This window comes from Calonectris borealis, unplaced genomic scaffold (assembly GCF_964195595.1).
Source record: "Calonectris borealis unplaced genomic scaffold, bCalBor7.hap1.2 HAP1_SCAFFOLD_275, whole genome shotgun sequence".
NCBI lineage: Eukaryota > Metazoa > Chordata > Aves > Procellariiformes > Procellariidae > Calonectris > Calonectris borealis.
Window position 1 is genome coordinate 9,137 of NW_027441659.1, and position 25,424 is coordinate 34,560.

Here is a 25,424-nt window from a genome sequence, read left to right on the forward strand (position 1 = left end):
GGGCCATCGGCAGTACAGAACGTACCTGAGCTCTCCTTGCACCGGCTCCCCAGAGAACGGCGTCTCAGTTCGACTGAAGCGTGCAGCAGCCTGTCGTCATCCCAGCCCCTCGCCCTCGAGCGAGTGGCTGCCTGTAGCAGCGGCAGAACCGCTGCTGCGCCGAGGGGAAAGGAATGGCTTGGCGTCAAGCTCTGCGGGCTGCCTGTGTCCCGTGCAGAGCCGACGACCTCGGTAGCCCATACAAAGGGCAAAGCTAACAACCTGAGAAGGAGTCACAGCGTGTAGCAGTTTCTGCAACAACCATACTTCCCAGACTGCTTATGGAGCACAAGGCACTTGAAAGCAGCGGGAAAGAACAAGGATGGCCTATCAAGACGGTAGGAATAACACGGAGAGCCTAAAGTATTTAGCCAGGCAGGGCTTGCAACTCACCTTGTGTCATGGTTTAATCCCAGCCGGCAACTAAGCACCACGCAACCGCTCACTCGCTACCCCCTCAGTGGGATGGGGTAGAGAATTGGAAGGGCAAAAGTGAAAAAACTCCACTTGTTTGGAAAAGGAAAGCGGGGGGGGGGGGGGGGGCGGGGCGGAACACAACCGAGAGAAAAACCCAGGAAAGACAAGCGGTACAAATGAAAACAATTGCTCGCCACCAACCGACCGATGCCCAGCCAGTCGCAACCCAGCAGCGGCCCCCCTGCCAACCTCCCCCCTAGTTTTATTTCATGAGATCATACAGTCTGGAATATCCCTTGGGTCCGTCGGGGTCAGCTCTCCCAGCAGTGCGCCCTCCCAAACCCTCACGCACCCCCAGCCTGCTCGCTGGCAGGGCAGGGCGAGGAGCAGAACAGCCCCGGGCGCCGTGCAAGCGCTGCTCAGCAGGAGCTAACACACCCCTGCGTCATCAATGCTGTTTTCAGCACAAACCCAAAACGCAGGAGGAGGGAGAGTGGGGTGGGAGCGGGGTGCGGGGGAGCGGGAGGGGGGTGTCAGAGTTTGGGCGGGGGGCAACGGGCAGGTTGGCGGGGCAGGCAGCACCCCAGGGGTCCGGGGCAGAGGGGTTACGGGGAGGCAGTGCGGAACACGGGGGGGTGGGAGGAGGGAGACGAGAGAGGAGGGCAGTGCGGGCACGAGGCAGGAGGGCAGGGGATACGGGGGGCGCGTCACGGGGAAAACCTTGCACGCACGGGGGAAAAACCTCGCATGGGAAAGGCGGGGCGGACACTGGGAGGGGCGTGTGTGGGTAGAGACATGGGTGGGGGGACATGCGTGGGGGTGACCTACGCCAGGGGGTCCGCCCGGGACCATCCACAGCAGATAACTCACCTGGGATAATCCGCAACAGATAATCCGTTCCCGATAACTGACCCTCACTGGATAACCCGCACTGGATAACCACGAGCAATGCCCCTCAAATGGCTGGTGTTTCACCCCAAATTTTCCCCAAATTGGGGGGGGGTTTTGCTTTTCTATAATATAAAAATTGGGGCTTTTTCCTTTTCCAAAATATTCAATTTGGAGGTTTTTCAACGCTTTTTCACAACAAAAATTGGCGATTTTTGCTTTTGGTTTTGTGCATGAAAATGGGCGTTTTTCTGCTTTCCAGCTGTACAAATCCAGGTGGATTTGGCTTTCCCGGGAGCTCCAAGTTGGGTATTTTTCCCCCAAAATTGCGGGGTTCTTTTTTCACCCCTTGCAGGCCCTGAATCAGGGGTTTTGTGGTATTTTTATGCCATCGCGGCAGGTCCCGCTCTGTGTGCGCGGCCCTGCAGGGGAAAGTCCCTGTTGGGGGAACTGGCCCCAAATCAGGATGGGAAACGGCGGAAAAGGAGAACAGGGAAGACGCAGCTTTTGAAAGCGCTTTTATATCTTCAATAGAGAGGTATTTCGGGGGGGGTGGGGGGGTGAAGAGTTTTTAAATCCTTTCTATAAACAGGGTTTCTTTGCATTTTAAAAACCTTATCTATCATAGACATTTACACTTAATGTATTTACACATACATATATATATATTTAGAGCATATATTTATGTTTCACTTATACCCCCCTATTTCCCACTTATCCTCCCTATTTCCCACTTATACCCCCCTATTTCCCACTTATTATATGTAATACCTGTTCAGACTATATATCTGTTGACTTACATATTTTGACACTTAAATGTCTTTATAGACTTCTCTATTTACACTTACGTATATTTACACCTATATCTTTATAGACTTAGATTTTAGCTTAGATATCTATTTACACTTATATATTATCTCTTAGATTACATATAGTATCTATTTAGACTCTCTATGTAACATGTAAGTGTAGATAGCTATATCTATTCAGACTTTTTTCTACTTTAAATTCCTTCATATATAAAATATATCATCCTTTTTGCATTTTAAAGCCCTTTATTTTTTAATTTATATGTACGCGAGTTATTTTTGTATTTTAAAACCCTATATATGTCTTTCAAATTTTTTTATACTCTAAAATCCTTTATATAATATGGCAGATATAGGTTCTTATTTTGAAATCCTTTTGTACATATAAATGAATATTATTTTTCAATATATATAACAATGAGAGATTTTTCTCTGTTTCAAGGCCTCACACATATATTTACAGTTTTTAAAAATTTTTGAAACCCCCCGTGAATTTTCAGGCATTTTTGGGCTGTGACCCCCTTTTTTTGGGGGGGGAACGACACCCCCCCTCCCCCCCCCATGACCCCCCATTCCCCACTCACCTGCTCCTCCACAGCATTATCACCCCCCCCGGTGATGTTGGGGTGCCCCAAATGACATCATCGCCCCCCCCAGGTCCCCCAACCCCCCCTTTTTTTCAGCCCCCAAAAAGGCACAAAATGAGGGAAACGGCCCCAACCGGCAGCTCGTTACTTTAATAATGCCGTTTACGTATGCACACACGCACCCCTGCCAAAAAGGGGGGCTCTGCTGGAAAGATAAAGGAGGGGCAGCCCCCCCAAACGCTTGCAGCCCCCCCCCAGCCCCCGTCCCGCAGGCTGGCAGCTGGCCCCTTACCGTCAGCACGCCTAACGACCGGCAGGCAAACCTGGGCTGGGGGGTCTCTCTTGAGCATCACGGGACGCTTACAGCGAGACATCTGAAAAACAAAAATCTCAACGGATATTTCAGCCTATTAAAAAAATAGCACCGAAGGCAGCAGAGGAATTCAGTCAGGATAAGGGATAGGGTAGTAGTTGAGCTAAAGGAGGATGCTAGGCAAACGGGTCAGCTCGAAATACAACACGTCCTTTAAAAGCTAGCGCGATTCGAACGCTTAAAATCAGCATTAAGACTAACTGACACGATTTTGAACACGTTCTTCGCAGAGAAGTAAACGCTCTTGCGGGTGTTGGAAAACGTCTCGTCCCTTCCTTACAGCACCGCTGCAGGGAGATAACCCCCTGAGGCTGCAGGACAAGGGCGCGCCGTAATCAGCATCTACGCTCACGGATCCACCGCCACAGCTCCAGCCCTTGCGCTGCTGCTGCTGCGCATCTTGCTTGCTTGGTCGATAAAGCTGAAAGTGAAGTGTAAAACTTGGAAGAGTAAAATGAAAAAGAAAGAACAAATCTCAGCAATTCATTTTATGCTAAAAAGGTGTGTGTACGTTTATACACATACAAGAAGAATACTTATACCATAAAAATACTTGATTTTCCTTTTGCATTAATTTAAATTGCATAGCTGTGAATTCATACTGTTAAATTATCTACCTCCAAAACACACAGCCATCATTTGACCAGGGGTTTTGCGTGTGTTACATGACTAGGAGGGACGCCTGGCCAGCTGCGCCGAGACCGATGCTACCGAACTGCCGGGGAAACGCGCCGTTGAAAGCGAGACAGAAATAAAGTACTTCAGAGCACTCTGTCAAAAGATTGGGGAAAAAAACCCGTAACGTTCGGTTGCCTCTCTTTTTAAAGATTTAGAACAACTACCTAACTGCTTAAGTACACCTAATAAGTTATATGCTACAGCTATTTGGCAGTTGCGGTTTAAGCAATGCAAGTCAGTTTGTAAATTATACAATTTTAACTTTCTTTTTTAAAATCCATTTATGATAGAAAAATCAGTGAGATAAGAGATCTCCCATATGGTTTTACTTTTTTTTGGGGGGGGGGGGAGGGGAGGCAGGCGGTGGGGAATATCAAATCTCCAGTGCTGCAATACATAAGGCTACCAAAAGGGATTGGCAGATTTGCTAATGCTTTTGGCTGTACCCAAGCATGCGGAGGAACACGTTTTTATGATATCTCGACTGTTACACCTGAGAACCAAAGATCAGCGATACATCGACTGTTGGAAGACGTGCTGCGCTTAGGTCTCTGGAAGGAAATCGACTTACTACTTTGTTTTTTTTCCAGAGAGAGTGAAAAGTCTCGTTGCGGATGACTTCTGCCAAGTACATCATCTCTGAACATGCATTCTGATGGGACGCTCATAAAAGGCAACTCCTTTGAATGAGAAAGATTTCCATTCTGGAAAATCTCTTTCCAACTGAAGTCAATTACACACTGCAGGTTAAGGAAAAAGGACATTACAGAAGCAGTAACTCACCAAAAACACAACAGGACTCGCTGTCGCTAGTTACGAGGCTGCTAACGCTTCTTGGGAAAGCCTGGAAAACACACCAAAGCGACGCCGATTTGTCCCGTTTTGTCCACGTCTCTTCTTTGACCTTGATTGCTTTTAGCACAGATGCTAGTATCTCAGTAAGGTTTTCGAGTGCTACTGTAAGGTATTTTAAACACCGACTGACCGAAAAAGCATAAAGCTTTTATCGTGAAAACAAAGTCCGTTTCTCCTGAACATCCGAACTCTCACAAACAGTTCCTTTCCTCTTCTAGTCCAACATTACTTTCACAGCACCCTTTAATAGTAAGCACACAGAAACAGAAGACTGTGCTTTCAGGAAGAGAAAATAGACGGAGGGAAGCAAGCTTTGCATAGGCGTACCATGCTCCAGAACAGACCTTATTTATTTTTAGTATTTGTGTTAAAATATTTCACATAAAAAAAAAATATAGAAGGAGAGCTGCCACATTCTTAATGTTTACTGTAAAGTCCATACTACAAGCACCTTAGGAAAAATGCAGACACGTATCACACACCTACCTCGGTACTTGCAGACCACTATGGATCCTTTCCATCTGTCTCGTACTTTCACGGCAGTTGACATTCTGCTGAGAGGAAAGGAAAAAAAAACCCAACGTTTAGCACAAAGCTTCCTTTCCTGTGAAGACTACAACACTGAGTGGAGGAAAAAGTATTTTGCATCATCTTTGGTACGGTTGTTGAGACAGGCCACCAGAGCTTCTGCATGTTTTAGACGACCGTGCCTTTTTTTTGGCTCATTGGCAGCTTTACTTTCGCTAGAACTCACTTTCCTAGAGACGCGCAGGTGACAGACACAGATACCTACGTACATTTTCTCAAGCCTAAGTATAGCCGCGATTTCCTCACCCTATATGTCCCAAGTTGAGTGTTTTTGTTAAAGAGTACAGCAACCCATCTGTCCTTGTGAACTCGCTGCAAAAGAGGAATCCTTTTTTCCAGGCCGTTTCTCCAAACGGTCAAGATCTTTGAAAACTGCAGTTGTGCCACCAAACCTGCTCAGGGTCCCTCCCAACCTTCGACCGTCACTAGATGTAACAGGCACACGCTCTCTTCCGTCTTCCAATAGCAAAAATACACAACGCTCTCAGACCCCGAGCGCAACCCTACGGACGTCCACACACACCTCGCTGTTTTGATGAGGAGCCACTGAGCGCCCCTGCGAGCACAGCGGGATCATGCGCAAGACCGGTGTCCTGGTTTCGGCTGGGATAGAGTTAATTTTCTTCCTGGTATCTGGTATAGCGCTGTGGTTTAGATTTAGTACGAGAAAAACGTGGATAACAGGCTGATGTTTTAGTTGTTGCTAAGTAGCGCTTACGCTAGTCAAGGACTTTTCAGCTTCTCATGCCCTGCCAGCGAGAAGCTGGGAGGGACCTTAGCCAGGACAGCTGACCCAAACCGGCCAAAGGGATATTCCATACCATATGACGTCGCGCTCAGTATATAAGCTGGGGGAGTTGGCCGGGGGGCGGCGACCACCGCTCGGGGACCGGCTGGGCATCAGTCGGCGGGCGGTGAGCAATCGCATTGTGCATCGCTTATTTTTATATTCTTTTATCATTATGATTGTTTCCCCTTCCTTTTCTGTCCTATTAAACTGTCTTTACCTCACCCCACGAACTTCACTTTTTTTTCCCCGATTCTCTCCCCCACCCCACTTTGGGGGCAGGGGGAGTGAGCGAGCAGCTGCGTGGTGTTTAGCTGCCTGCCAGGTTAAACCACAACGATCAGTTTCACCTACGCCGATTTCAGCGAACGCAGCTTCTGAAGCTTTAAACTGAAAACCGTATCTTGACACTTTGCCACGGTAGCAATGATCCGTAACTAGAACTCTACAAAAACGCAGTAACGCAAATTGCAAACCCTCAGCAGCGACAGCTTCAGAAATATTTCGACCGGGAACAAGGGAGAAAAACAATACAGTTTCATCTCACGCACAGGAAAGCAGCAGGCAGGGAAAAGGGTCGGCATTCGTAGCCCTTACAGAACACAGGCATTCTCCTTCCATTCCTAAACCCGCCTCTTAGGTCGAAATATCACAACACTACTACGGCAATATCGAGAGCAGGGAACAGCAGCCCTGCCGCTGGATGTGCTACTGACTGATGCTATTTACGTAGCAGGACACCTAGACAGAGGGGCACGTTTTTCCACACACAACCCCGAACTTCCTGAAAATTTATGTTTACCAAAACGAGCCATTTGGAACACATTGCCAAACAATGTTTGGCAATAAAACTTCGAGGTGTTTGACACACACAAATTTGGGGTAACTCGCTACTTGCTTCCTGTTGTTGTTGTTGTTCTTCCTTCAGAAATTCTACTTGTAGCCAAGTTATTCGCTACCGGTTCAAGCATTTACCTTCCAGGTATTACCAGCACATTTACACAGGCAAGTAACTAAATTGCTCTTCTAAAACCACCCGAGTGAAAATTACAGCCATGAAAGAGGAGTGACAGAGAAGAAAAGGAGAGTCAGGCAGCAAGAGAGCTCTGCAGGCTGCCACCAGTCAACGTCGCACTCTTAAAAAAAAAAAAAAAACAAAACAACCACACAAACACAAAAAACCCACAAAAACCAACAACAAAACAAAACCTTGACGTTGTACCTTTTTTTTCTTTTGGAGCTCGTCCCTGTCTCGGCAGATTGTCTTGTCAGAGCATGAAGTGCAGATGATCTGTATCCCGATGACATCTGCACGTGATGAACACGTGTTCAGAAATAGTCCAGATCTGTAAGACTGGTGTCATTTTTGTGGTTTTAAGAATCGTAACTCAATTTTATTGACCGATGCATTTGTGAGGAAACTAATTGACTTTTAAACATAGCCTCTCCTTGGGGAGAAAAATGCGTTAGGGAGTGAAAAAAATTCAGATTCAGAGCTCCCAACCATGACGGAGCAGCGGGGAAATTAATGAAAGTGAAGACCGACAGCAGCAACATTAAGCGACATTTGGCTTTAATTCTGATCACGTACTTAAGCGACTCTCCAAGTCTATACCTCGATCCTATGAATGACTAGCCCTTTTTTGGAAGGGCAAACTTTTTTCCTTAAAAGTCCTAGATTGAAGGCTCCACCGAACAGAATGTGGATTGAGCCACAGGACAACATGCCATCAACACTCTAATGAAAAAAAAAAATCAAGTAAAAAATCAAAGTTTAAATATCAGTTTCCATCGTGTTTCATTCATTACATTTCTAGTGGTACCTAGGTGCTCAAAAATTAACTATACTGTCACCACATATTACTAAAAATTGAGTTACGCATGTAAAAATAAAAGGCTATTTCCAACCTGCCCATAAAATCAGTATGAACGAACAGAGAAGAAACACTTGACCCTAAAGAAGGTGACAGGCAGCTCTTAATTTATCGTAGATGATAGTTCATTCTTTTACCTGAAAGGAAAACATTCGTAACTACCCAGGGACCGATTCGGGAACGAGGCACGCTCTGTTAACGGCAACTGTTCATCAGCGTTTCTGCACCGGCAGCAAATTTGCCTTTTCCCTGGGTTTGATGTGGAGTAGCTGCAGCGTCCTTGAACTCGCCAGTGTTTCTCCCCGCTCCCCCGGCCCCAAACGTGCCATTACCTGAGCAGCAAGCGGCATCAACCACGCAGGATTTTCTTCACATGACGCAGAAGGTGACGCTGGGAAAAGAGGAGGCACAAAATGAACCTGTTTGTCACACCCAGCCAACGGTGAAAACACAGGGAAGGATTCTGCCGTGCGGGGCCGGGCTGTGCACCCCGGGAGCTCCAGCCGGCCGGTTTCTCTCCCCTTTGCCAGGTACCGGGGAGACACTGCCGCCTCGTGCTGCCGCCTGCCCCCCGGGAGACCCCCACCTCACTTCAGCCCTCGGGAAGGGGACCGGGAGAGACCCTCCACGCAGAGAGACGCACGTGGCGTGGATTTAATCCCCGAGGGAAGAGGCCGGGCTCCCCGCTGGCAGATGGACAACTCGCCTCCCTGCCGCTCGGAGCGCCTTGCTGGGGACAGCCCTGCCTGCGCCTGGCTGCTCCGCAGCCGTGCTAGGAGTGCAGTCCGGCCGACGGATGCTCCGGCAAATAGACACTCCAGCGAATCGCAGCTCCCGCTCGTTACAGCTGCAGGTAATTTTGCCTCTGGCTAAGGCTAAGGCATGCCCCAGACAGCGGACACCCCGTCTCGTTTCAGCTCCTGCTTGCTACGGTTCTGGCTAATTGAAGCTCCAGCTCTGCACTGAAGCTCCCGTTGATTTCAGCTCCTTCTCCTTACAAGCTCCAGCTATTTGCAACAGCCTGGGCTTTTGACAAGGTCGTAAATCAATCGCCGTCAAAACTCGACTATTAGGATTAAATATCATAGTTGTACGTTGTATAAATATTCATTAGTTTGTACGATTAATTAGTTAATAACTATACTAAGCAGTCGACAAGGAAGAGCTGGACTCGAAGAGGGCGTGCAGGGTCTGAAAAGCAGAGACCACCTCTTCCCCCCAGAGACCACCGCAGACATTGAGTTTGGCCTGGTGCATGCCGGCCTCCCACACTTCGGGGTCCAGCAGGACCAGACCGCCCCCCCCCCCCCCGGGGAGGGTCCACGCACCCTGCCCACCCCCTGCTTTCCCCTGCAGCCCCCAATGCCCTCCCGCCCCCCCGCACAAACGGCTAAACCGGCTTCTGCTTTGGGCCCCCAAACCAGCTCACTTGGCGCCCATTTCTGAGCCCAAAAACCCAGCTGCTGCGCCTGTTCTCAAGTCCCAAAGATGCCCCCGGGGAGGGCAAGCGCTTGTGCGATGCTTCTGGCAGAAACGGGGCTGAAAGGTCTGATCCCGGTGCCGGGGGAGCAGCGCAGAGCTGGCTGGGACCAGCTTTTGCTCCTGGAACAACCCCAAGTCCCTGCTCCGAGGTCTTCCCCTTGGGGCCCTGGGGTGGCCTGTCCCTCCCCTTCAAATGCTCCAGGAGTTTCGGGGGCAGAAGGCCGTTTCTAAGCCCTCTCTCCAGCACCTCCTCCGTCGACTCGGCCCATGAAGCCCCCAGACTCGAGCACCTCACTGGGCCGGGCGGCCTCCATTGCCTACAGGCTGCCCGTCTACCTGCAGGGAGGGCTGGGGGGTCCCCGGCCCCACGGGGCGACAGTGGGGACTCGCAGGGAGGGCCTGTTTGCACACAGGGCCCCCCCTCCCCTCCGCCGGCCCCACTGCGCGGCCCCCCTAGGGCACACACGCCCCTCCTCCCCGCCCCCCCCCCCCCAGCCCCACTCCCCAGATGCTCACAGCCCCTCCCCCGCCTGGAGCCCCCCCAGCACCCCTCCCCGGAGCCTGCAGGACCGCCCCCCCCCCGCCACAGCCCCACTCCTCGGCTCCCCGGGCCCGCGGCCCCTCACCCTCACGCTGCGCCGCCGCCTCGGTGCAGACCCCGCCGCGCGCCCCGTTGAAATACACTCCGCAGCCAATCAGCGCGCGGCTCCACCAGAACGCCCGCGCGGGGCACGCCGGGAGTTGTAGTCCCCCGCCCCGGGGCGCCTCGTGCAGCGCGGCTGGCTGTACAGCGACACCCGTACGATGGAGGTGATCGTGCACGGACCCTGGTGCAACCCTTGTGTCCCCCACGCTCGCAGCCCCTCCCCAGCGTTTGCAAGCACCTCCCAGCCCCAGGACCCCCGGTGGTCACAGCACCCGACCACACCATTTTACAGCCCCTTGGGAGCCCCAAGCCCCACTCTCGAATCCCGCCAGGACCCACAGCCCCACTCCCCAGCTCCTTGGGGGACCGCAGCCCCCCCCAGCCTCCCTAGGGCACACAACCCCACTCCCCAGCGCATCTAGGGCACGGAGCCCCCCAAGCCCCACCCCCCGGCCCCCTCCGGGATGCACAGCTCCCCCCAAGCCCCACCCCCCGGCCCCCTCCGGGATGCACAGCCCCACTCCTCGGCCCCCCCGAGGGTCCGCAGCCTCCCCCCAGCCCCACTCCCCCGATGCTCACAGCCTCTCCCTGGCCCGGCGCTCCGCCAGTCCCCCTCCCCGGAGCCTGCAGGTCTCCCCTCAGCCCGCCGTGCCCGCGGCCCCTCACACTCACGCTGCTCTCGTGCCGCCGCCGCCGCCGCCGCCGCCGCCGCCGCCGCCGCCGCCGCCGCCGCCGCCGCCGCCGCCGCCGCCGCCGCCGCCGCCGCCGCCGCCGCCGCCGCCGCCGCCGCCGCCGCCGCCGCCGCGTGGGTGCAGACCCCGCCGCGCGCCCCGTTGAAATATCCACCGCAGCCAATCAGCGCGCGGCTCCACCGGGCCGCCCGCGGGGGCACGCCGGGAGTTGTAGTCCCCGCCCCGGAAGCACGCATGCGCACGGCGCCTTGTGCCGCGCGGGTGGCTGTGCAGGGACCCCCGCGCAACGGTGGTGATTGTGCAGGGACCCTTGCGCAACGAGGGGTCGGTGTGTGGAGACCCCCGTGCGATGGGGGGGGGCAGTGCAGGAGGACCCTTACGTAATTGGTTGGTGTGCAGGGGACCCTCGTGCAATGGCGGGCAGGTGCACGGGGACCCTTGTGCGATGGTGGGGATTGTGCAGGACCCTCGTGTGACAGTGGTGGTTATTATTCTCGGCAGTGCGGGAGCAAAACAGCCGGTGTCTGAAACCACTGGGGTGTTTTGGCTGCTGCTGAGCAGCCTCGAGGCCGCCTCCGGTTCCCACGTGGCTCCCATGGTGAGCGTGCACCCTCCTGCGACGGGTGCAGGTGTGCAAGGAGGGCGATCCAGGATAGGCGTCCCTCTCTGGAGGCACCCAGCTCGAGCTGGCACCTAAGAACTAATCAAGGAGTAATGAGGAACCTTCTCTCGCACCTGATGTTAACCAGCCGGATCCCAGGGTCAGACCCTGTTACGGTGATTGGACCCTGGGGAGGTGGCAGAGAGTGCCCTGGACAGGTTGGGGGGGTTCCCTGGGGAGGAGGGGAGCTCCCACCCCCCCTGACTGTGGGCACTCCCCTCAAGGAGCAGAGCATGGTGCAAGACTTTAGGGGGGATGAGGGCCAGCAGGACCCCGAGATGGCGGTGCCGGCTCTTCCCAGCGTCTCCCCAGGCACCTGCCGTGCTGGGGGGGGGGGGCTTGTCTCAGGACTGGGGGTGACCGTGGGGATGGGGGGGGGGGCCTCAGAACGGGGCAGGGGGGGAATCCTGGGGTCCGGGAGGGACCCTGGGAGTGGGGTAGGGGGACATTTGGGGACAGAGGTGTTTCTCGGGAGATTGGGGACACCATGTGGGGGGTTGCGACTAGGAGGGATGACCCTGGGGAGGTGGGGGGCACCGCGGGGAGAAGGGATCCCACCCCCCACACCTGCAGCCACCCCCACGGGCTGCTGGGACCCCGACCCACTGGGGGACCAGGTTGGGAACGATGGGGACTCACTCATGGATACTGCACAGGTAACAAAATAGTTCATGCTGCACCCTGTTGTAGGGTCTCTGGGGTGCCCTGGGCGCCGAGTCCCCACCACAGCCAGCCCTTCCCGGGGGTCCCCAGGCTGCCGGGCTCCTCTGGCCCCAGCCGGCGGGAACTGTGTCCTCCCAGCCGCTGGCCACGCAACGGCAGCACCGACCCACGGCCACGTGGGGACAGGGCTGGGGACAGGGCCGGGGGATGCCTGTGCTCCACCTGGGTCTGCAGGGCTCGGGCAGGGGGGACCCGGCATCCTGCAGCTCCGCTCCCACCCTGGGGACCCCAAACAGCCCCGGGGCAGATGGTGTCCCCAGCGTGTCCACCTGACGGGGGGTGGCCTGTGCCCCTGCGCACCCGTGTGCGTGGCGGGGGGGAGGAGGGGTACGTTGCTGTCCCTGTCGCTGGTGGCAACCGGCGTGGGGGGAAGGTGACAGTGAGGGTCCCCGCCAGTGGCCCGGAGCTCATCACCGCTGGGGGGACAGGGGACAAGCAGGGCCAGCACCAAGGAGCGACGGCAGCACAGCCCACTCTCTGGGGGTCCCCGCCCCCTGTCCCCAGCGGTCCTCTCCGTCCCCGTGTTTTATTGGGGGAACACAGAGCCCAACGATCCGCCGCAGGGACAGGGGACGGGGAGCTGCCCCAGGGATGGGGGCAGCACCGGAACACGCCGACACTCTTGGGGGTGCTGGCATGCGGGGGGGGCACCCTAACTGTTGCCGCCCGGGATGACGAGTGCACCGGGATGGGGACGGCACACGGAGGGGCCAGAGCCGGCGCGCGAACGCCGGGCTGCAGTACCACGCTTCGGCTTCGGGGCGGCAGCAGCGTAAGCGGCGGCGGCGGCGCGGCTGCGCACCTGTGCGGTGCCGGCGCTGCAGTACCGCGATTCGGCCACGGGGCGGCAGCAGCAGCGAGCAGCCGCCGGGCAGCGCGTGCCCGGGGGCGGCACGGGCGCTGCAGTTCCGCGCTTTGCGCGCCCAGCGCCCGCCGGCACCGCGCACGTGGGGCGGCAGCGGCATTTCCTTACCGGGACGAAGCGACGAACGCGGCGGCATCACCCCGCAGGCACCACGGTACGGCATTGCCGTTACCGGCGGACGGCAGCGCGGAGAAGCGGGGCGCCAGCGCGCATGCGCGGCTCAAGGGCTGCAGTACCGAATTCTAGTCGCCTGGTGGCAGCAGCGAGCAAAGAAAAGCGCGCCGCCGCGCATGCGCGGCCCGAGACCCGCAGTACCCGGTTTTGGTCGCTCGGTGGCAGCAGCGAGCAAAGAAAAGCGCGCCACCGCGCATGCGCGGCCCGAGAGCCGCAGTACCCGGTTTTGGTCGCTCGGTGGCAGCAGCGAGCAAAGAAAAGCGCGCCGCCGCGCATGCGCGGCCCGAGACCCGCAGTACCCGGTTTTGGTCGCTCGGTGGCAGCAGCGAGCAAAGAAAAGCGCGCCACCGCGCATGCGCGGCCCGAGAGCCGCAGTACCCGATTTTGGTCGCTCGGTGGCAGCAGCGAGCAAAGAAAAGCGCGCCGCCGCGCATGCGCGGCCCGAGAGCCGCAGTACCCGATTTTGGTCGCTCGGTGGCAGCAGCGAGCAGAGAAAAGCGCGCCTCTGCGCATGCGCGGCTCCCGAGGCGCAGTGCCGTACTTCGGTCGCTCGGTGGCAGCAGCGAGCAAAGAAAAGCGCGCCCCCGCGCATGCGCGGCTCCCGAGAGCTGCAGTACCCGAGTTTGGTCGCTCCGTGGCAGCAGCGAGCGCGGCAACGCGCGGCACTGCGCGTGCGCGGCTCAAGAGCTGCAGTACCCAATTCCGGCCGCCGGGTGCCACCGTCGCCTCACCGACCCCTTCCCGATCTCTCCGCCCAGTTTGGACCACCGAAAGACGGTGACTGCTTACTGGGGGTACTGGGCTTAGATTTCTCTGCCCTTTTCCCACTCGCGGCCCGGGCACTAGTCTCCATCGCCTCTGTACCACAAAAAGCACCCGGTGGCCCCAGCATTTCAGTCCTTTCCCTTTGGCCGCTTTACAAGGCCCGTGGTTGTTTCCGTCCGTGCCCCCCAGCCCATTACCCGCGGAGGAGAAGCAGCACGGGGAACCTGTGGAACAGGTTTCTTTCTAACCCGGAGGAAGCCCCAGGGATCGCTGTCTCGGACTGCAGGTGGCATCGGGTTGTGGGAGTGACAGCAGCGACTCAACAGATGCTGGAGAGAGATTTTAAAAAAATAAGGCCACACGGGTGGCACCCTGAAAGCAGGGGAGGGGCAGCTATGTCCATCAGGAAACCGCGCTTCTGAGCAGACCCGGTGCCAGTGGCTGACCTGCAAACGAGCGATACGCTGGTGGTCCTGGGGCTTTGTTGTGGTGTTTGCACCTTTCCTCAACCTCTGTGCTATCAGCACTCCGCTCTCCTCATCCTGCACACGCACAAGGCTTGCCACACAGGGCTTGTCACTTGGAGGAGAGACACTGCACGACGTCACCTACCACCCTGCCCTCCAGCGTGCAAAGGAATTAGAAATGAAGCAGGGAAAGCCAAGAGGCCTGCCCGTGTATTAGGCGTCCTCAGCAGATGACCGTAGAGCCCGGCAGGTTCCATCCTTGCTCTGTACAGGGCGCGTAGCTCTGCACTCCTTGCCGCTCCTGCCAGCAAGCATCACAGTTGCACTTTGCTGCCTGCAACACGCAGCACTTAGTGGGCTGGAGGGGCTGTTCTGCCAACGTGACAGGGGAGCAGCTCGGTTCCTTTAACTGCCTAATTTGCCTCCTTGAAACAATCACTTCAACACTTGGTTTCTTTATTTTAGACCCCTCTGCATATCTCCTGGCCTGCGAGCCATTTTCAGCTAGCCACACAGCTAAGTACGGTGCTGGTAGAAACCCAGCTGCCATCTCGCTCCGATGTCAAAAGGCTTTTGTAACTTGAACCCCGATGGTTTTGCCATCGAGACTGCAAGGTGAGGAATACGCCTCTACTTGAGCAAGACGGACACCTGCCAAATAGCTGAGCTGTGCACAGCGATAGGTGGCTGCCTGTGACTGACACCTTTTTCTGCTAAAACCAAAGCACGCTTCCCTTGTGAAGGGCCATCGGCAGTACAGAACGTACCTGAGCTCTCCTTGCAGCGGCTCCCCAGAGAACGGCGTCTCAGTTCGACTGAAGCGTGCAGCAGCCTGTCGTCATCCCAGCCCCTCGCCCTCGAGCGAGTGGCTGCCTGTAGCAGCGGCAGAACCGCTGCTGCGCCGAGGGGAAAGGAATGGCTTGGCGTCAAGCTCTGCGGGCTGCCTGTGTCCCGTGCAGAGCCGACGACCTCGGTAGCCCATACAAAGGGCAAAGCTAACAACCTGAGAAGGAGTCACAGCGTGTAGCAGTTTCTGCAACAACCATACTTCCCAGACTGCTTATGGAGCACAAGGCACTTGAAAGCAGCGGGAAAGAACAAGGATGGCCTATCAAGACGGTAGGAATAACACGGAGAGCCTAAAGTATTTAGCCAGGCAGGGCTTGCAACTCACCTTGTGTCATGGTTTAATCCCAGCCGGCAACTAAGCACCACGCAACCGCTCACTCGCTCCCCCCTCAGTGGGATGGGGTAGAGAATTGGAAGGGCAAAAGTGAAAAAACTCCACTTGTTTGGAAAAGGAAAGCGGGGGGGGGGGGGGGGGGGGGAACAGAACCGAGAGAAAAACCCAGGAAAGACAAGCGGTACAAATGAAAACAATTGCTCGCCACCAACCGACCGATGCCCAGCCAGTCGCAGCCCAGCAGCGGCCCCCCTGCCAACCTCCCCCTAGTTTTATTTCATGAGATCATACAGTCTGGAATATCCCTTGGGTCCGTCGGGGTCAGCTCTCCCAGCAGTGCGCCCTCCCAAACCCTCACGCACCCCCAGCCTGCTCGCTGGCAGGGCAGGGCGAGGAGCAGAACAGCCCCGGGCGCCGTGCAAGCGCTGCTCAGCAGGAACTAACACACCCCTGCGTCATCAATGCTGTTTTCAGCACAAACCCAAAACGCAGGAGGAGGGAGAGTGGGGTGGGAGCGGGGTGCGGGGGAGCGGGAGGGGGGTGTCAGAGTTTGGGCGGGGGGCAACGGGCAGGTTGGCGGGGCAGGCAGCACCCCAGGGGTCCGGGGCAGAGGGGTTACGGGGAGGCAGTGCGGAACACGGGGGGGTGGGAGGAGGGAGACGAGAGAGGAGGGCAGTGCGGGCACGAGGCAGGAGGGCAGGGGATACGGGGGGCGCGTCACGGGGAAAACCTTGCACGCACGGGGGAAAAACCTCGCATGGGAAAGGCGGGGCGGACACTGGGAGGGGCGTGTGTGGGTAGAGACATGGGTGGGGGGACATGCGTGGGGGTGACCTACGCCAGGGGGTCTGCCCGGGACCATCCACAGCAGATAACTCACCTGGGATAATCCGCAACAGATAATCCGTTCCCGATAACTGACCCTCACTGGATAACCCGCACTGGATAACCACGAGCGATGCCCCTCAAATGGCTGGTGTTTCACCCCAAATTTTCCCCAAATTGGGGGGGTTTTTTGCTTTTCTATAATATAAAAATTGGGGCTTTTTCCTTTTCCAAAATATTCAATTTGGAGGTTTTTCAACGCTTTTTCACAACAAAAATTGGCGATTTTTGCTTTTGGTTTTGTGCATGAAAATGGGCGTTTTTCTGCTTTCCAGCTGTACAAATCCAGGTGGATTTGGCTTTCCCGGGAGCTCCAAGTTGGGTATTTTTCCCCCAAAATTGCGGGGTTCTTTTTTCACCCCTTGCAGGCCCTGAATCAGGGGTTTTGTGGTATTTTTATGCCATCGCGGCAGGTCCCGCTCTGTGTGCGCGGCCCTGCAGGGGAAAGTCCCTGTTGGGGGAACTGGCCCCAAATCAGGATGGGAAACGGCGGAAAAGGAGAACAGGGAAGACGCAGCTTTTGAAAGCGCTTTTATATCTTCAATAGAGAGGTATTTCGGGGGGGGTGGGGGGGTGAAGAGTTTTTAAATCCTTTCTATAAACAGGGTTTCTTTGCATTTTAAAAACCTTATCTATCATAGACATTTACACTTAATGTATTTACACATACATATATATATATTTAGAGCATATATTTATGTTTCACTTATACCCCCCTATTTCCCACTTATCCTCCCTATTTCCCACTTATCCTCCCTATTTCCCACTTATCCTCCCTATTTCCCACTTATTATATGTAATACCTGTTCAGACTATATATCTGTTGACTTACATATTTTGACACTTAAATGTCTTTATAGACTTCTCTATTTACACTTACGTATATTTACACCTATATCTTTATAGACTTAGATTTTAGACTTAGGTATCTATTTACACTTATATATTATCTCTTAGATTACATATAGTATCTATTTAGACTCTCTATGTAACATGTAAGTGTAGATAGCTATATCTATTCAGACTTTTTTCTACTTTAAATTCCTTCATATATAAAATATATCATCCTTTTTGCATTTTAAAGCCCTTTATTTTTTAATTTATATGTACGCGAGTTATTTTTGTATTTTAAAACCCTATATATGTCTTTCAAATTTTTTTATACTCTAAAATCCTTTATATAATATGGCAGATATAGGTTCTTATTTTGAAATCCTTTTGTACATATAAATGAATATTATTTTTCAATATATATAACAATGAGAGATTTTTCTCTGTTTCAAGGCCTCACACATATATTTACAGTTTTTAAAAATTTTTGAAACCCCCCGTGAATTTTCAGGCATTTTTGGGCTGTGACCCCCTTTTTTTGGGGGGGAACGACACCCCCCCCCCCCCCCCATGACCCCCCATTCCCCACTCACCTGCTCCTCCACAGCATTATCACCCCCCCCGGTGATGTTGGGGTGCCCCAAATGACATCATCGCCCCCCCCAGGTCCCCCAACCCCCCCTTTTTTTCAGCCCCCAAAAAGGCACAAAATGAGGGAAACGGCCCCAACCGGCAGCTCGTTACTTTAATAATGCCGTTTACGTATGCACACACGCACCCCCGCCAAAAAGGGGGGCTCTGCTGGAAAGATAAAGGAGGGGCAGCCCCCCCAAACGCTTGCAGCCCCCCCCCAGCCCCCGTCCCGCAGGCTGGCAGCTGGCCCCTTACCGTCAGCACGCCTAACGACCGGCAGGCAAACCTGGGCTGGGGGGTCTCTCCTGAGCACCACGGGACGCTCACAGCGAGGCATCTGAAAAACAAAAATCTCAACAGATATTTCAGCCTATTAAAAAAATAGCACCGAAGGCAGCAGAGGAATTCAGTCAGGATAAGGGATAGGGTAGTAGTTGAGCTAAAGGAGGATGCTAGGCAAACGGGTCAGCTCGAAATACAACACGTCCTTTAAAAGCTAGCGCGATTCGAACGCTTAAAATCAGCATTAAGACTAACTGACACGATTTTGAACACGTTCTTCGCAGAGAAGTAAACGCTCTTGCTGGTGTTGGAAAACGTCTCGTCCCTTCCTTACAGCACCGCTGCAGGGAGATAACCCCCTGAGGCTGCAGGACAAGGGCGCGCCGTAATCAGCATCTACGCTCACGGATCCACCGCCACAGCTCCAGCCCTTGCGCTGCTGCTGCTGCGCATCTTGCTTGCTTGGTCGATAAAGCTGAAAGTGAAGTGTAAAACTTGGAAGAGTAAAATGAAAAAGAAAGAACAAATCTCAGCAATTCATTTTATGCTAAAAAGGTGTGTGTACGTTTATACACATACAAGAAGAATACTTATACCATAAAAATACTTGATTTTCCTTTTGCATTAATTTAAATTGCATAGCTGTGAATTCATACTGTTAAATTATCTACCTCCAAAACACACAGCCATCATTTGACCAGGGGTTTTGCGTGTGTTACATGACTAGGAGGGACGCCTGGCCAGCTGCGCCGAGACCGATGCTACCGAACTGCCGGGGAAACGCGCCGTTGAAAGCGAGACAGAAATAAAGTACTTCAGAGCACTCTGTCAAAAGACTGGGGAAAAAAACCCGTAACGTTCGGTTGCCTTTCTTTTTAAAGATTTAGAACAACTACCTAACTGCTTAAGTACACCTAATAAGTTATATGCTACAGCTATTTGGCAGTTGCGGTTTAAGCAATGCAAGTCAGTTTGTAAATTATACAATTTTAACTTTCTTTTTTAAAATCCATTTATGATAGAAAAATCAGTGAGATAAGAGATCTCCCATATGGTTTTACTTTTTTTTTGGGGGGGGGGGGGGAGGGGAGGCAGGCGGTGGGGAATATCAAATCTCCAGTGCTGCAATACATAAGGCTACCAAAAGGGATTGGCGGATTTGCTAATGCTTTTGGCTGTACCCAAGCATGCGGAGGAACACGTTTTTATGATATCTCGACTGTTACACCTGAGAACCAAAGATCAGCGATACATCGACTGTTGGAAGACGTGCTGCGCTTAGGTCTCTGGAAGGAAATCGACTTACTACTTTGTTTTTTTTCCAGAGAGAGTGAAAAGTCTCGTTGCGGATGACTTCTGCCAAGTACATCATCTCTGAACATGCATTCTGATGGGACGCTCATAAAAGGCAACTCCTTTGAATGAGAAAGATTTCCATTCTGGAAAATCTCTTTCCAACTGAAGTCAATTACACACTGCAGGTTAAGGAAAAAGGACATTACAGAAGCAGTAACTCACCAAAAACACAACAGGACTCGCTGTCGCTAGTTACGAGGCTGCTAACGCTTCTTGGGAAAGCCTGGAAAACACACCAAAGCGACGCCGATTTGTCCCGTTTTGTCCACGTCTCTTCTTTGACCTTGATTGCTTTTAGCACAGATGCTAGTATCTCAGTAAGGTTTTCGAGTGCTACTGTAAGGTATTTTAAACACCGACTGACCGAAAAAGCATAAAGCTTTTGTCGTGAAAACAAAGTCCGTTTCTCCTGAACATCCGAACTCTCACAAACAGTTCCTTTCCTCTTCTAGTCCAACATTACTTTCACAGCACCCTTTAATAGTAAGCACACAGAAACAGAAGACTGTGCTTTCAGGAAGAGAAAATAGACGGAGGGAAGCAAGCTTTGCATAGGCGTACCATGCTCCAGAACAGACCTTATTTATTTTTAGTATTTGTGTTAAAATATTTCACATAAAAAAAAATATAGAAGGAGAGCTGCCACATTCTTAATGTTTACTGTAAAGTCCATACTACAAGCACCTTAGGAAAAATGCAGACACGTATCACACACCTACCTCGGTACTTGCAGACCACTATGGATCCTTTCCATCTGTCTCGTACTTTCACGGCAGTTGACATTCTGCTGAGAGGAAAGGAAAAAAAAACCCAGCGTTTAGCACAAAGCTTCCTTTCCTGTGAAGACTACAACACTGAGTGGAGGAAAAAGTATTTTGCATCATCTTTGGTACGGTTGTTGAGACAGGCCACCAGAGCTTCTGCATGTTTTAGACGACCGTGCCTTTTTTTTGGCTCATTGGCAGCTTTACTTTCGCTAGAACTCACTTTCCTAGAGACGCGCAGGTGACAGACACAGATACCTACGTACATTTTCTCAAGCCTAAGTATAGCCGCGATTTCCTCACCCTATATGTCCCAAGTTGAGTGTTTTTGTTAAAGAGTACAGCAACCCATCTGTCCTTGTGAACTCGCTGCAAAAGAGGAATCCTTTTTTCCAGGCCGTTTCTCCAAACGGTCAAGATCTTTGAAAACTGCAGTTGTGCCACCAAACCTGCTCAGGGTCCCTCCCAACCTTCGACCGTCACTAGATTTAACAGGCACACGCTCTCTTCCGTCTTCCAATAGCAAAAATACACAACGCTCTCAGACCCCGAGCGCAACCCTACGGACGTCCACACACACCTCGCTGTTTTGATGAGGAGCCACTGAGCACCCCTGCGAGCACAGCGGGATCATGCGCAAGACCGGTGTCCTGGTTTCGGCTGGGATAGAGTTAATTTTCTTCCTGGTATCTGGTATAGCGCTGTGGTTTAGATTTAGTACGAGAAAAACGTGGATAACAGGCTGATGTTTTAGTTGTTGCTAAGTAGCGCTTACGCTAGTCAAGGACTTTTCAGCTTCTCATGCCCTGCCAGCGAGAAGCTGGGAGGGACCTTAGCCAGGACAGCTGACCCAAACCGGCCAAAGGGATATTCCATACCATATGACGTCGCGCTCAGTATATAAGCTGGGGGAGTTGGCCGGGGGGCGGCGACCGCCGCTCGGGGACCGGCTGGGCATCAGTCGGCGGGCGGTGAGCAATCGCATTGTGCATCGCTTATTTTTATATTCTTTTATCATTATGATTGTTTCCCCTTCCTTTTCTGTCCTATTAAACTGTCTTTACCTCACCCCACGAACTTCACTTTTTTTTCCCCGATTCTCTCCCCCACCCCACTTTGGGGGCAGGGGGAGTGAGCGAGCAGCTGCGTGGTGTTTAGCTGCCTGCCAGGTTAAACCACAACGATCAGTTTCACCTACGCCGATTTCAGCGAACGCAGCTTCTGAAGCTTTAAACTGAAAACCGTATCTTGACACTTTGCCACGGTAGCAATGATCCGTAACTAGAACTCTACAAAAACGCAGTAACGCAAATTGCAAACCCTCAGCAGCGACAGCTTCAGAAATATTTCGACCGGGAACAAGGGAGAAAAACAATACAGTTTCATCTCACGCACAGGAAAGCAGCAGGCAGGGAAAAGGGTCGGCATTCGTAGCCCTTACAGAACACAGGCATTCTCCTTCCATTCCTAAACCCGCCTCTTAGGTCGAAATACCACAACACTACTACGGCAATATCGAGAGCAGGGAACAACAGCCCTGCCACTGGATGTGCTACTGACTGATGCTATTTACGTAGCAGGACACCTAGACAGAGGGGCACGTTTTTCCACACACAACCCCGAACTTCCTGAAAATTTATGTTTACCAAAACGAGCCATTTGGAACACATTGCCAAACAATGTTTGGCAATAAAACTTCGATGTGTTTGACACACACAAATTTGGGGTAACTCGCTACTTGCTTCCTGTTGTTGTTGTTGTTCTTCCTTCAGAAATTCTACTTGTAGCCAAGTTATTCGCTACCGGTTCAAGCATTTACCTTCCAGGTATTACCAGCACATTTACACAGGCAAGTAACTAAATTGCTCTTCTAAAACCACCCGAGTGAAAATTACAGCCATGAAAGAGGAGTGACAGAGAAGAAAAGGAGAGTCAGGCAGCAAGAGAGCTCTGCAGGCTGCCACCAGTCAACGTCGCACTCTTAAAAAAAAAAAAAAAACAAAACAACCACACAAACACAAAAAACCCACAAAAACCAACAACAAAACAAAACCTTGACGTTGTACCTTTTTTTTCTTTTGGAGCTCGTCCCTGTCTCGGCAGATTGTCTTGTCAGAGCATGAAGTGCAGATGATCTGTATCCCGATGACATCTGCACGTGATGAACACGTGTTCAGAAATAGTCCAGATCTGTAAGACTGGTGTCATTTTTGTGGTTTTAAGAATCGTAACTCAATTTTATTGACCGATGCATTTGTGAGGAAACTAATTGACTTTTAAACATAGCCTCTCCTTGGGGAGAAAAATGCGTTAGGGAGTGAAAAAAATTCAGATTCAGAGCTCCCAACCATGACGGAGCAGCGGGGAAATTAATGAAAGTGAAGACCGACAGCAGCAACATTAAGCGACATTTGGCTTTAATTCTGATCACGTACTTAAGCGACTCTCCAAGTCTATACCTCGATCCTATGAATGACTAGCCCTTTTTTGGAAGGGCAAACTTTTTTCCTTAAAAGTCCTAGATTGAAGGCTCCACCGAACAGAATGTGGATTGAGCCACAGGACAACATGCCATCAACACTCTAATGAAAAAAAAAAATCAAGTAAAAAATCAAAGTTTAAATATCAGTTTCCATCGTGTTTCATTCATGACATTTCTAGTGGTACCTAGGTGCTCAAAAATTAACTATACTGTCACCACATATTACTAAAAATTGAGTTACGCATGTAAAAATAAAAGGCTATTTCCAACCTGCCCATAAAATCAGTATGAACGAACAGAGAAGAAACACTTGACCCTAAAGAAGGTGACAGGCAGCTCTTAATTTATCGTAGATGATAGTTCATTCTTTTACCTGAAAGGAAAACATTCGTAACTACCCAGGGACCGATTCGGGAACGAGGCACGCTCTGTTAACGGCAACTGTTCATCAGCGTTTCTGCACCGGCAGCAAATTTGCCTTTTCCCTGGGTTTGATGTGGAGTAGTGCAGCGTCCTTGAACTCGCCAGTGTTTCTCCCCGCTCCCCCGGCCCCAAACGTGCCATTACCTGAGCAGCAAGCGGCATCAACCACGCAGGATTTTCTTCACATGACGCAGAAGGTGACGCTGGGAAAAGAGGAGGCACAAAATGAACCTGTTTGTCACACCCAGCCAACGGTGAAAACACAGGGAAGGATTCTGCCGTGCGGGGCCGGGCTGTGCACCCCGGGAGCTCCAGCCGGCCGGTTTCTCTCCCCTTTGCCAGGTACCGGGGAGACACTGCCGCCTCGTGCTGCCGCCTGCCCCCCGGGAGACCCCCACCTCACTTCAGCCCTCGGGAAGGGGACCGGGAGAGACCCTCCACGCAGAGAGACGCACGTGGCGTGGATTTAATCCCCGAGGGAAGAGGCCGGGCTCCCCGCTGGCAGATGGACAACTCGCCTCCCTGCCGCTCGGAGCGCCTTGCTGGGGACAGCCCTGCCTGCGCCTGGCTGCTCCGCAGCCGTGCTAGGAGTGCAGTCCGGCCGACGGATGCTCCGGCAAATAGACACTCCAGCGAATCGCAGCTCCCGCTCGTTACAGCTGCAGGTAATTTTGCCTCTGGCTAAGGCTAAGGCATGCCCCAGACAGCGGACACCCCGTCTCGTTTCAGCTCCTGCTTGCTACGGTTCTGGCTAATTGAAGCTCCAGCTCTGCACTGAAGCTCCCGTTGATTTCAGCTCCTTCTCCTTACAAGCTCCAGCTATTTGCAACAGCCTGGGCTTTTGACAAGGTCGTAAATCAATCGCCGTCAAAACTCGACTATTAGGATTAAATATCATAGTTGTACGTTGTATAAATATTCATTAGTTTGTACGATTAATTAGTTAATAACTATACTAAGCAGTCGACAAGGAAGAGCTGGACTCGAAGAGGGCGTGCAGGGTCTGAAAAGCAGAGACCACCTCTTCCCCCCAGAGACCACCGCAGACATTGAGTTTGGCCTGGTGCATGCCGGCCTCCCACACTTCGGGGTCCAGCAGGACCAGACCGCCCCCCCCCCCCCCGGGGAGGGTCCACGCACCCTGCCCACCCCCTGCTTTCCCCTGCAGCCCCCAATGCCCTCCCGCCCCCCCGCACAAACGGCTAAACCGGCTTCTGCTTTGGGCCCCCAAACCAGCTCACTTGGCGCCCATTTCTGAGCCCAAAAACCCAGCTGCTGCGCCTGTTCTCAAGTCCCAAAGATGCCCCCGGGGAGGGCAAGCGCTTGTGCGATGCTTCTGGCAGAAACGGGGCTGAAAGGTCTGATCCCGGTGCCGGGGGAGCAGCGCAGAGCTGGCTGGGACCAGCTTTTGCTCCTGGAACAACCCCAAGTCCCTGCTCCGAGGTCTTCCCCTTGGGGCCCTGGGGTGGCCTGTCCCTCCCCTTCAAATGCTCCAGGAGTTTCGGGGGCAGAAGGCCGTTTCTAAGCCCTCTCTCCAGCACCTCCTCCGTCGACTCGGCCCATGAAGCCCCCAGACTCGAGCACCTCACTGGGCCGGGCGGCCTCCATTGCCTACAGGCTGCCCGTCTACCTGCAGGGAGGGCTGGGGGGTCCCCGGCCCCACGGGGCGACAGTGGGGACTCGCAGGGAGGGCCTGTTTGCACACAGGGCCCCCCCTCCCCTCCGCCGGCCCCACTGCGCGGCCCCCCTAGGGCACACACGCCCCTCCTCCCCGCCCCCCCCCCCCCCAGCCCCACTCCCCAGATGCTCACAGCCCCTCCCCCGCCTGGAGCCCCCCCAGCACCCCTCCCCGGAGCCTGCAGGACCGCCCCCCCCCCGCCACAGCCCCACTCCTCGGCTCCCCGGGCCCGCGGCCCCTCACCCTCACGCTGCGCCGCCGCCTCGGTGCAGACCCCGCCGCGCGCCCCGTTGAAATACACTCCGCAGCCAATCAGCGCGCGGCTCCACCAGAACGCCCGCGCGGGGCACGCCGGGAGTTGTAGTCCCCCGCCCCGGGGCGCCTCGTGCAGCGCGGCTGGCTGTACAGCGACACCCGTACGATGGAGGTGATCGTGCACGGACCCTGGTGCAACCCTTGTGTCCCCCACGCTCGCAGCCCCTCCCCAGCGTTTGCAAGCACCTCCCAGCCCCAGGACCCCCGGTGGTCACAGCACCC

At 53.6% G+C, this 25,424-nt stretch overlaps 3 long non-coding RNA genes across 3 annotated transcripts; all 3 read right to left on the minus strand.

Annotated features, from left to right (window-relative positions):
- Window positions 1-5,793: 5,793 nt before the first annotated feature.
- Window positions 5,794-17,177, minus strand: LOC142077489 (uncharacterized). The gene is made up of 3 exons (XR_012671861.1): window positions 16,952-17,177; window positions 16,434-16,787; window positions 5,794-5,878 (listed from the first exon to the last, which is right to left on the minus strand). It is a non-coding gene; the product is annotated as an uncharacterized LOC142077489 (long non-coding RNA).
- Window positions 17,178-17,996: 819 nt separating this feature from the next.
- LOC142077490 (uncharacterized) lies at window positions 17,997-19,003 on the minus strand. Its single transcript, XR_012671862.1, has 2 exons — window positions 18,444-19,003; window positions 17,997-18,239 (listed from the first exon to the last, which is right to left on the minus strand). It is a non-coding gene; the product is annotated as an uncharacterized LOC142077490 (long non-coding RNA).
- A 272-nt stretch (window positions 19,004-19,275) lies between these two features.
- On the minus strand, window positions 19,276-23,268 carry LOC142077491 (uncharacterized). Its single transcript, XR_012671863.1, has 4 exons — window positions 20,885-23,268; window positions 20,260-20,324; window positions 19,703-19,763; window positions 19,276-19,599 (listed from the first exon to the last, which is right to left on the minus strand). It is a non-coding gene; the product is annotated as an uncharacterized LOC142077491 (long non-coding RNA).
- Window positions 23,269-25,424: the final 2,156 nt, after the last annotated feature.